Raw genomic sequence first — 12,569 nt, forward strand, 5'->3', positions numbered from 1 at the left:
CGGATATTCTGACGGAATCAGTCCGATGCATACCACACACAGTCGGATTATCCGACAAACCGGTCCGATAGGACACATTCCGACGGATTCTCCGACTGTGTGTACAGGGGCTTAGTCCAGTCGTGTGTGGCCAAGTCCGTTTCGTTCAGAAAGTCCATCAGATCCCTGCCAAAAGTCCATCAGGAAGACCGTCGGACCTAGAAAACCTCAAAAAGTCCGGTCATGTGTACGTGGCATTAGAGTCTGCGAAAGGCTTGAGACTGGGGAGAAGGTTCACCTTCCAGCAGGACAATGACTCTAAACATACAGCCAGAGCTACAATGATGTCAGAAACCATGAATCAGACTGAGACAGAAGTACAGTTAAATCACACTTGTTTAATAATAATAAAAAAAGGTAAACAGAGTAAACATAGTCAAAACATAGCCAGAGTTCAGGAATTGGAACTTATAGTCAGACAAGCCAAAACGTCAGGGAGCCGGAGATGAGTGTAGTAGAACACCAAGCAGGATCTGGAGAAGGAATGTCAGCCAAGCAAGTCTTTAACAGGAACACAGGAGAGCATCTCTAGAGATGTGACCAAGGTGAAGGCAGAGATCATCTGGGCTGGACGGCTTAAGTAGGCAGGACTGACAAGCAGGATATCATCAACAGGTAAATCACTGTGGAGAGATAGGAGCTGGCAATTAGCTGACAGCTGAGCAGCCAACTTTGAGAAGGAAGGGCTGAGCCCAGCCCTGACAAATGGAATGGTTTAGATCAAAGCATATTCATGTGTTAGAATGGCCCAGTCAAAGTCTAGACCTAAATCCAATTAAGAATCTGTGGCAAGACTTGAAAATTGCTGTTCACAGAAGCTCTCCATCCAATCTGACAGAGCTTGAGCTATTTTGCAAAGAAGAATGGGCAAAAATGTCCCTCTCTAGATGTACAAAGCTGGTAGAGACATCCCAAAAAAGACTTGCAGCTGTAATTGCAGTGAAAGGCGGTTCTACAAAGTATTGACTCAGGGGGGCGCCATACAAATGCTCCCCACACTTTTCACATATTTATTTGTAGAACATTTGGAAAACCATTTATCATTTTCCCACTTCACAATTATGTGCCATTTTTTATTGGGATTTTATGTGATACACCAACACAGTACATTTACGTTTTTGGTTGTAACATGACAAAATGTGGAAAATTTCAAGGAGTGTGAATACTTTTTCAAGGCACCGTAAAAGCCCAAATGTGAAAGTCCACGTGTACAAAATCCCAAACCATCTCATAGACAAATGTGCCGGCTTCCTTACCAAACAGTGATGATTGCCAAATAATAAGAGATGAGCAGCACAGAAATCATCTAGTTGGGGGCCACCACTCCGGGTGAGGCCAGGTGTATATGGTGTTGTACACCGGCTGTTGATCTCTGGCGCGGTGTGTAGTTCCTGTGTTACTCTAACTTTTGTGAATATATCTACTTTTAATAAATCACGTGGTTTTAGCATACTACTCTATGGTCTTTTGTTCTTTCTCCTACACATTATTACTTTCTCTCCCTCTCTCTGTCTCCCTCTCCCCTTCTCACTTCCTTGCTCTCTCTCCCTTGTTCTTGCTTGCTGTTCCCCCGCCCTCCTCCCACGTCCGGACTGCTGCTTACTTCTGACCCTTGCACTTTATACTCAATGTTATACTGTACAACACCAAAGGATTCACCGTTTCAACAGCTACTGGTTTATGAAGTTCTGCGTTGAGGTAGGCTCAAAGTGTGCAGAAAACTATATATAATAGTTATCATTTAAAAAAAAAGATATTCATTGGTCCTGAGGTTTATGTGTGTCTGATAGGCTGGCACTGATGATTATAGGAATAATTAGGAATATTGTGTGGGTAATAACATTTTGGCATATGTGTATGCATTGAACAAGTTCTGTTTAATCAGCCTCCTTTAAAGTGGAGTTCCACCCAAAAGTGGAACTTCCGCTTTAAACACTCCTCGCCCCCCTTACATGCCACATTTGGCATGTAATTATTTTTTTTTGGGGGGGGGGGGGGTACCTTTTATTTAGTGGGACTTCCTGTCCCACTTCCTCCTTCCCCTTCTCGGCCACCTAGGTGACTCCTCCTCTTGCCCTAGGCAGCCCCTCCCTGCCAGAAATCTTCTAGGACACTTCACAGGTCCCAGAAGATTCCCTGGCCAATAGCAGAGCGCAGTGGGACTCGCGCATGCGCAGAACAAAAATATTACAGCGCACACATGCAAAACTGACATTTACCTCCAGCAAGGCTTTTTTTAAAACACTTAGACATTTTCAAAAAACATTATCAAAAAATATGGGGATTTGGTCACACCATATTGCTATATGGTGCTTAAGCCCACTTACTGTGACAAAGTACCCCATGATTAGTGGGTCCTACACCATCCATAGACTGGGAGATGCTTCTCTGAACCATGGGAGCCATACACTCCTCTATATGGGAGAACATGAGGTCTCCACCCATGACACAGGTGGTCACTAATGAGAGGTACTTACTGAGGGAGTGGGGTGCGCACCGCAATATGGTGTGACCAAATCCCCATATTTTTTGATAATGTTTTTTGAAAATGTCTAGGTGCTTTTAAAAAAGCCTTGCTGGAGGTAAATGTCAGTTTTGCAGATGTGTGCTGTAAATTTTTTTTTCTGTTGTATGGTCTTATGGCAGCACCATCTTTATGCATTTTTTAGGGTGTGCCCCCCCCCCAAATATCTTGTTCGCGCATGCGCAGTGTGCGCAAGGGCCATGCAGCGGTAAAGCTGTCAGAGCCGGGTGCCCACAGTTGCTATAAAGCAGGGATATGCAATTAGCGGACCTCCAGCTGTTGCAGAACTACAAGTCCCATGACACATAGCAAGACTCTGACAGCCACAAGCATGACACCCAGAGGCAGAGGCATGATGGGACCTGTAGTTTTACAACAGCTGGAGGTCCGCTAATTGCATATCCCTGCTATAAAGGCAGCGCAGAGAGGAGCGAGGCTTCGGGGGGCCGCATCACTGGACCACGGGACAGGTGAGTGTCTGTTTATTAAAAGTCCACAGCTACACTTTTTGTAGCTGCTGACTTCTAATAAATGAAAAAAATGGGCGGAACTCCGCTTTAACCACTTCAGCTCTGCAAGGTTTACCCCCCCCCCCCCATGACCAGGCCATTTTTTTTGTGATACGGGACTGCGTTATTTTAACTGTCAATTGTACGGTCGTCTGATGTCCTTTTTTTCCCACAAATAGAGCTTTCTTTTGGTGGTATTTGATCACATCTGTGGTTTTTATTTTTTGCGCTATAAACCAACAATGAAAAAAAAGCATTTTTTTACCTTCTGCTATAAAACATACTCAATAAATAAATGTAAAAAAAAATGTAGGGGGGTGTGGTCTCGGCATGGAAGAGTAAAGTCACACCTTCCTGGGGCACCCTAGCGACTCCCTAGCACAGAATTACCCCATATTACAGCTTCTCAGCATTACACCTACAACCGGAGAGGTGGTTCCACTGTTTCAGGATCTCCATGGCCCGACTGGAGAGGTTCCTGGTGCCGATCCAGCCGCCGGCTTTAACTCCAGACCCAGCCAAGATGGCACCGGCGTCAGAAACGAGAACGGAGCCCAGATTGCTGGCGGGAAGAGGTGAGAGATCCGATCACTGCAATGACATGCCTCTGTTCTTCCCACCTAGCGATCTCTCCCCCTGCTTCCCCAGCTCTCTATCCCTAACACCGATCGGCAGTCCAGAAGGAGAGCACAGCAGATACATGCAGTAGGGCCCACGAGGCACCCAGGCCTCCCAGAGTTCCCTACCAGGCACACCGCTGCCCCCTGTGTAGCAGAAGCAGGCCACAATGGGTGTCGTTTCTCAGACATTGCCCTCACAGGAGCCCTCTCAATTGCGCTGTAATGATCAGGCAATCTGGGCACTCCTGCAAAAGTTACCCACCAGAGATGATTTGGACTCGGTGGCATCCAGAATTGAGGGGGCACTGCGTGGAGAGATTGCGGGGATCAGGCAGGAGGTAACGGAAGTGACCACCCGAGTCTCCTCACTTGAAACTGACACTTCAGCCCTCCAAAAAGAGGTCTCCGACCTACAAATCACCAAGGAAGAAGTATCAGATCAGATCACACAATTATATCTCACAATAGACAAACTGGAAAATGGCAACCGCAGGCGCAATATAAGAATACGCGGTTTACCGGAAGCAACCCAACAGATTGACCTCAAGGCGACTTTAACAGCCATATTTAACAACTGCCTGGAGCACCCACCAGAGACACCTGTGGCAATTGACAGGGTCCATAGAACGCTGGGTCCCAGGGGTCCCACTGAAGACAGACCCAGGGACGTCCTTTGCTGCTTGAAACCCCTACTTGAGAGATTCAACGAACAGGGGATCACCTACAAGTGGGGGGGCCATCTCCACCTGATTGCACGTAAAGAAGGCCGCTCATATACCCTTCGGCACCCCGCAGACATCCCTGATTTCCTCAGGTTTCTTGGATTGCCCTCCCTACAGTTACCCAACTGGCTGGCGTTTGTCCTACCTATTAGCAACGATAACCCAGCAGAAAACCTTTCAGCTAGACCCCAGAGGTCTTGATGCAACCGTCAAAACTCAACGCAGAAGACCACAAGCTCCCCAGGACAACGAACCATGAGCTTTTTTTGAATAGTTCTGTTTTCAGGTGAGAGACTACCCGAGACCTGGGAGGCTTCCCTTACACGTAAGTGTTGCTTGTTACCGACCTTCTTGTTTTCCCCATTTATTGTTGGCTTAAGGGCACAGTGACTCTTGTTGGAGGTGACCCTGGATTTTCTCGACCAGAAAGCCACAGCCTCTGAGATCACAGGCCCAGAGAATTACCCCTTGATATCTTCTGTTTGGACTTAAGGTACCCAGCTATTGGCTGGCCTGGTAGAGAGGCCCACACGGAAAATAGACGGGCCCGTCACTATGGACTGGGGATGGACACTACTACTTTTTCTCAAGGGTTTTTTCAAGACGGGACTGGAATCTTCGGCAGCTTTGTCACACTCACATTGGGCTCTGGCTCTAGGAGTGATTGGCCCTGCTAGGCAACACATTGAAGGTTGTGTTAACTAGTTGTTGCTAAATGTTACATCTTAATAATTATACATGATATTCTGGAAAGTTAATGTTTATTCTATAAGTTTGTCCTCTTGATCTACTTCCCTACTGAAAAGCTTTACATGGTAATGCGGTGCCCATAGGGTCTGCCTTTGGTGAGGAGTTGTTGGGGAGGTACGGCGTTCTGGGGGCCCTACCTCCGAAGTGCTCAAATAGGAAGTAGCTCTCTGTTTGGAGATATCGTTTTTTTTTGTTCACTCTTTTTTTTTTCTCTCTCTCTCTATTCTATCCTCTATTTCCTACCTTTTCCTGGTTCCCCTATTGTGACCTTTCTTCCCTCCTTTTCCCACACTACCCACCCTATGGATTCTGGTGAGGACTGGCAGCCCATTGCTACTCCACTACAAATGTTAAAACTGGTGTCCTGGAACGTAAAGGGCTTAAATATCCCAGAAAAACAGTTCAGTTGTCTAGCTGAACTTTGGAGGCAAAGACCTCAGGTGGTATTTCTACAAGAGACTCACTTCAGAGCAGATAAGATCCCAAAACTCCACACTAAACATTTCCCAATAGCATATCATAGTGTGCTGCCTGACACAAAATCAAAGGGCGCGTGCAGGGGTGGACTGACAACTCATAGGGTCCCTGGGCAATAGGAGATTATGGGGCCCCTAGGCAATCCGAGTTTATGGGGCCACACAGTATACACACACACAGTATACACATACATGTACACACAGTATACACAGACATGTTTCTATTGGCTGAGAAGGTACTGGAGAGGTGGGGCAGCTATAATCTTGGGATTTTTAGACCAAAAGGATGTCGGTAAGGGACATTTCAGAGACCGATGTAAAAAAAACACAGATTTTTACATACTGTCCCTGGTTTTACTGAGGCTGGCAACCCTGATGGAGCCCCCTAGTGGCTCAGGGCTAGGGATGAGCCGAACACCCCCCGGTTCGGTTCGCACCAGAACTTTCGAACGGACCCCACGTTCGTTACAAACGTTAGAACCCCATTGAAGTCTATGGGACTCGAACGTTCGAAATGGAAAGTGATAATTTTAACGGCTAATATGCAAGATATTGTCCTAAAAAGGGTTTGGGGACCTGACTCCTGCCTCAGGGGACATGGGTCAATGCAAAAAAAAGTTTTAAAAACGGCCGTTTTGGCGGGAGCACTGATTTTAATGACAATTAAAGAGAAAAAAAAAAGTGAAATATTCCTTTAAATATGGTGCCTGGGGGGTGTCTGTAGTATGCCTGTGAAGTGCCACGTGTTTCCCGTGTTTAGAACAGTCCCTGCACAAAATGACATTAAACGGAAATAACACCATTTAAAACTGCTTGCGGTTTTAATGTTATATCTGGTTCCTGCAATATGGTTGAAAATCATTCAGAAAAATGGCATGGGTAGCCCTCCCTGCCCATTACCAGCCTATTTGGGTCTTGTACGCATATTAAGGGGAACCCTGTACCCATATTAAAAAAAGGAAATGCGTGTGGCCCCCAGGCCCTATATACTCAGAACAGCAGTATACAGGCGGTGCAAACAAGACAGGGACTGTGTAGGTTTGTTGTGTTAAGTTGAATCTGTTTGTAATTTTCAACTGGTACATTTTTAAAGTGTAGCTCCAGTCAAAAAAACTATTTTTAAGCTTTTTGGAAAACATAGGGAAGGGTTATCACCCCTGTATAATTTGTTTTGTCGTCCATCTTTTTTCATCTCACTTGCTGCTGTCTGATGTTTGTAAGTTGGATGTTTGAAAGTAGGGGCCTGCCCTATATGCTCTGCAGAAATGGCGGAACAAGGTGTTGGTTTTGCCACAACATTGTAAGCCCTCAAAGTGACTCTTGGTGGGCGCTGGAGCGCCCTGCTGTGAACGATTATATCAAGAATTGTAATTAAATGCCATTGTTGAACAGTGGTAGAAAAATTGACCTTTGGTGGTTGTGGTGCTGGTGCCACAACACTATATAAGTCCTCACCGTTACTCTGGGTGGGCACAGGAAGGGGCCCTCCTGTGAAATATTATATCAAGAATTGTAATTACATGTCCCTGTTAAACAGGGGCAGAAAAATTGGGCCTTAGGCACTGGTGCTGGTGCCATCACACTGCAACCTCTGCCATATACTCTAGTTTTATTGCAGGAATTAGCCCTGCTGCAAAGCATTGCATCAAAAATTGTACTTAAACGCCCCTGTTAAACAGGGGCAGAAAAATTGGGCCTTAGGCACTGGTGCTGGTGCCATCACACTGCAACCTCTGCCATATACTCTAGGTTTATTGCAGGAATTAGCCCTGCTGCAAAGCATTGCATCAAAAATTGTACTTAAACGCCCCTGTTAAACAGGGGCAGAAAAATTGGGCCTTAGGCACTGGTGCTGGTGCCATCACACTGCAACCTCTGCCATATACTCTAGGTTTATTGCAGGAATTAGCCCTGCTGCAAAGCATTGCATCAAAAATTGTAATTAAACGCCCCTGTTAAACAGGGGCAGAAAAATTGGGCTGCTGGCATCACCCAGAACCAAAAATGTTCTTCCAACATATCAGCGGAGGAGGAAGAGGATAGACAATCAACATAACAGGACAGTCACTCAGCATCAGCATAGGCAGTCTTGAAGGGATGTGGTATTTCAAAAAAAATTATTCGGTTACATCAGCTTCAGGTGCTTGGTAGCTGTGGGTGATCCAAGACTGATTCATCTTGATGAAGGTCAGTCGATCAACTGATTCGGTGGACAGGCGCACCCTGTGATCGGTAACAAAGCCACCAGCAGCACTGAAGGTGCGTTCCGAAAGAACACTGGATGCAGGACAGGCCAGTAGCTCAATTGCATACTGTGCAAGCTCTGGCCAGTGATCCATCCTCAAGACCCAGTAAGCCAGAGGATTTTCGGTGGGAAAGGTGTCCAAGTCTGACCTTGCCCCTAGGTATTCCTGCACCATGTAAATTAGACGCTGGCGATGGGTGCTGGAACCATTCATACCTTGGGGCTGCGGACTAAAAAATTGTCTGAAAGCATCAGTCAGACGGCCACCTTCTCCACCGCTGCTTCTGACCGATGCCTCAGCAACACGTTGTCCAGGACCAGGAGTTTGTAACCTCCCAGTCTCTGGGAACGCGTTGCACAGAGCTTTCTGCAAGGCCTCCCGGAGATGTCTCATCCTCTGCTCCCTCTGCGATGGCAAGATAAGGTCGGCAACCTTACCCTTGTACCGTGGATCAAGGAGAGTGGCCAGCCAGTAATGGTCCCTCTCCTTGATCCGAAGAATACGAGGATCCTTCCGCAGGCTTTGCAGGATCAGGGAGGCCATGCAGCGTAGGTTAGCTGAGGCATTCGGTCCGGAGTCCTCTGGGTCACTAAGGACAACATGATCCGCAGCTACCTCCTCCCAGCCACATACAAGTCCACGTGTTTCTTGGGACTGTAAATCATCCCTATAAGACTGCTGCTGCTGATGCTGATGCTGAGTGCCAGCCTCCACCTCCATGCTGACACAATCATCCTCCTCCTCCTCTTCCTCCTCCTCATCCTCTTCCTGTGTGATGGGTGGCACAGCAGGAACACTGTCTGGATAAAGGGGGCCTTGAGAGGCAAGGAAGTCCTCCTCTTCCTGCCTCTGTTCTGCCTCAAGTGCCCTGTCCATTATTCCACGCAGCGTATGCTCCAAGAGGTGGACAAGAGGTACAGTGTCACTGATGCATGCACTGTCACTGCTCACCATCCTTGTGGCCTCCTCAAACGGTGACAGGACAGTGCATGCATCCCTGATCATGCCCCACTGGCGTGGTGAGAAAAAACCAAGCTCCCCTGACCCTGTCCTGGTGCCGTAGTCGCACAGGTACTCATTGATGGCCCTCTGCTGCGTGTGCAGCCGCTGCAGCATGGCCAATGTTGAGTTCCATCTGGTGGGCATGTCACATATAAGGCGGTTCTTGGGCAGGTTCAACTCCTTTTGGAGCTCAGCCAGCCGAGCACAGGCATTAAATGATCGGCGGAAATGCACACAGACTTTCCTGGCCTGCTTCAGGACATCATGTAAGCCAGGGTACCTGCCCAAGAACCGCTGCACCACCAGGTTAAGGACGTGAGCTACACAGGGCACATGGGTCAGTTGTCCCTGTCGGAGGGCGGAGAGGAGGTTGGTGCCATTTCGCAAAAACCACCATTCCTGGATTAAGCTGGCGTGGCGTCAACCACCTCTCGGCCTGCCCCTGCAGAGCTGACAAAACATCCGCCCCAGTGTGGCTCCTGTCCCCCAAACAAACCAGCGCAAGCACGGCATGGCATAGTTTTGCCTGCGTACTTGCGTAGCCCCTGCAACGCCTACAGAGCACCGCTGGTTCTGAGGACAGAGCACTGGAAGAGGCCATGGAGGAAGAAGAAGAGGAGGGGGGTGGAGGAGAGAGGTGTGTCACAACCAATAGTAGCATTTTGGAGGCGTGGTGGCGGAACAACCTCCAACACTACTGCACCTTGTCCTGCATCCTTCCCAGCAGCCAGAAGAGTGACCCAATGGGCCGTGAAAGACAGGTAACGTCCCTGTCCATGCCTGCTGGACCATGAGTCAGCGGTAATATGCACCTTACCGCTGACCGCCCTGTCCAGCGAGGCAAGGACATTGCCTTCCACATGCCGGTAGAGAGCCGGAATCGCCTTCCATGAGAAAAAGTGGCGTTTGGGGACCTGCCACTGAGGAACCACACATTGTACAAACTCACGGAAGGGGGCCGAGTCTACCAACTGAAAAGGCAGCAGTTGAAGTGCTAGCAATTTAGCCAAGCTAGCATTCAATCGCTGGGCATGTGGATGGCTGGGAGTAAACTTCTTCCGCCGGTCCAGCAGCTGGGGCAGGGACATTTGCCTGCTATAATCGGACGTGGATGTACCACTAGCAGAGTTCCCGGAAGCACTTGGCTGTGACACACCTAATTCTACACCTTCATTCCTCTCAGAGCAGGTTTCAGAGAGGACTGAAGGTCTAGTGGGGTTGGAGATGCCAGCTGATGAGGAGCAAGGAGAGGTCCGCTTTGTTCTTTGGTGTGGGTCTTTGAGGTACGCTTGCCAACGAGCTGCATGGCAGGTCAACATATGTCTGGTCAAGCATGTGGTGCCCAAGCGGCTGATGTTTTGGCCACGTGAGATACGCTTGAGACATATGTTGCAAATAGCAGCGGTGCGATCTGATGCACTCGTCTCAAAAAAGGCCCACACCAAAGAACTTTTAGAATAACGCGCAGAGGAAGCGCTCTGCGCAGGCGGAGCTCTCCGGTGTGATTCAGTCGGTGTGCTGCCCCTAAGCTGGCCCCCGGAGGGCATCCTGACTCATTGGACATGTGCCTCCTCCCTCTTTCCAGGCACCCACGTGGAGTCAGTGCCCTCATCATCCCCTCCCTCTTCATCGCTGTAGCAAACCTGGCAGTATGCTGCAGCTTGTGGAACATGACTGCCAGATTGCTGTCCTTCTTGAGCATCCCCTCTCTCTGCGCTTACGCTACTGCCTTCCTCTAGCTGAGTGTCATCATCAGAGCCCACCAAACACTGGGCATCCTCCTGGAGCATGTACCCAACACTGTGCTCAAAGAGTTCAGGAGACTCCTTAGGAGGACGTGGTGGGTCTAGGGAAGGAGTCACTGATGATGACATTGAGAGGAGGGAAGACGATGCGTTGGCAGCTGCTTTGCTACTACCCTGAGACTGGGTGAGAGAGGATGAGGAGGATGAAGAGGGCTTGGTCATCCACTCTACCAAGTCGTTGGCATGTTGCGGCTCAACATGTCCAGCTGCAGAAAAGAAGGACAAGCATGTCCCATGGCCACGTGCTGATGACAATGCACCGCGTCCACGACCAGCACTGTTGTCTCTAGACACAGAGCCTGCTTGCCCTCTTTTATCGGCTCACGCCTGTCTGCCTCTCCTTGCTGGCCTTCCAGACATGGTAATGGCCTGAAGGGAGTTGGGTAAAACAGTAGTTGGGTAGTTTATATTGTGCTGGAGGCACACAACACCCACTAACTCCTGCAGATGCCTTTTTTATAGAACAGCAGAGATAAAGGGGTATATACAGATGTATACTGTGCTGTGCTGGAGGCACACACAACTTCCAATAACTCCTGCAGATGGCAATTGGGCTCAAATAGAGAACAGCTATGTAGGTGGATTATAGCGGTATGTACTGGGTACAGAGCACGCAGACAGCACGCACTATCTCCTGACACTACTGACTGCAAGCTCTATTATTAAAGATGGACCACTAGCTATATAGGTGAGGTGAATATCACGGTGTATACTGCGGTCAGGGCACGCAGACAATAACCAGAAAACAGCAGAGATAAAGGGGTATATACAGATGTATACTGTGCTGTGCTGGAAGCACACACAACTTCCAATAACTCCTGCAGATGGCAATTGGGCTCAAATAGAGAACAGCTATGTAGGTGGATTATAGCGGTATGTACTGGGTACAGAGCACGCAGACAGCACGCACTATCTCCTAACACTACTGACTGCAAGCTCTATTATTAAAGCTAGATCACTAGCTATATAGGTGAGGTGAATATAGTGGTGTATACTGTGGTCAGGGCACGCAGACAATAACCACTACACAAGAGCAAGATAGGAAATCAGCCAAAAACGATTGGTGTGTAACTGTGTTGAAGGTACACAGAACACCCACTGCTTCAGATGCCAACACACTACACGAGGCCGCCTCAATGGCGGCCTTATATAGTGTGGGGCGTGCACTACACAGCCTGAGCTATGATTGGCCACAGGCATCCTGCCTGTGGCCAATCATGGCTCTCCTCGCTGCTGGCGCTGCGATTGGCCAAGCATGCGGGGTCACAGTGCATGCTTGGCCAATCACGAGCCAGCAATGCACTGCGCCATCGCAGTGCATTGTGGGGCGTGCGCGCGCGCCACACGAATTTTGACGCGAACGGACCAAGAGTTCGGATTTCGCCGAACGGACGAACAGCCAATGTTCGAGTCGAACGTACGTTCGACTCGAACACGAAGCTCATCCCTACTCAGGGCCCTCAGGCAGTGCCCGAGTGGCCGAATGGTCAGTCTGCCCCTGGGCACTTGTATCCTCCTTGCCAAAACTGTACCCTGGTAGCTGTCGGATGTAATCACTGACTGATTACATGAAGCCAATTATGTTACTGTATGTGGTTTCTGCTTTATTTGACAGGATTGTGGTTTAGTGACCCCCATGGACTTTATTTGAGATGTTGCATTCATTTATAGCAGTATGTTTGGTTCCTATATTTTTTCTTTTACAAATATTGCTATAGTTACGTGCTGCCTTTGTCTTTGAATCAGTGGCGGCTGGTGGTATATTTTTGTTTGGGGAGGGCGATCTCAGCTGCAAAGGGTGGGCCAACTCCATATTGAAGTCTACATACTAAGACTGTGGTGCCGTTAAAGTTCATGTGCAGGCGTCCCTATACTT

General features: G+C 48.6%; 1 protein-coding gene across 2 annotated transcripts in view; it reads left to right on the forward strand.

The window, feature by feature from the left end:
• Positions 1-1,611: 1,611 nt before the first annotated feature.
• The window catches only part of LOC143923640 (sulfotransferase 1C1-like), a 61,104-nt gene continuing 50,146 nt past the window's right edge, over positions 1,612-12,569 (forward strand). The window contains exon 1 of one of the 2 annotated variants that reach the window (XM_077447448.1): positions 1,612-1,737. The gene's annotated coding sequence lies outside the window, so the exon portion shown is untranslated. The remainder of the gene's footprint in view (positions 1,738-12,569) is intronic. The other variant, XM_077447449.1, reaches the window with a different exon arrangement.

This window comes from Lithobates pipiens, unplaced genomic scaffold (assembly GCF_037356315.1).
Source record: "Lithobates pipiens isolate NorthernLeopardFrog02 unplaced genomic scaffold, aLitPip1_a1.2 Scaffold_22, whole genome shotgun sequence".
Classification (NCBI taxonomy): domain Eukaryota; kingdom Metazoa; phylum Chordata; class Amphibia; order Anura; family Ranidae; genus Lithobates; species Lithobates pipiens.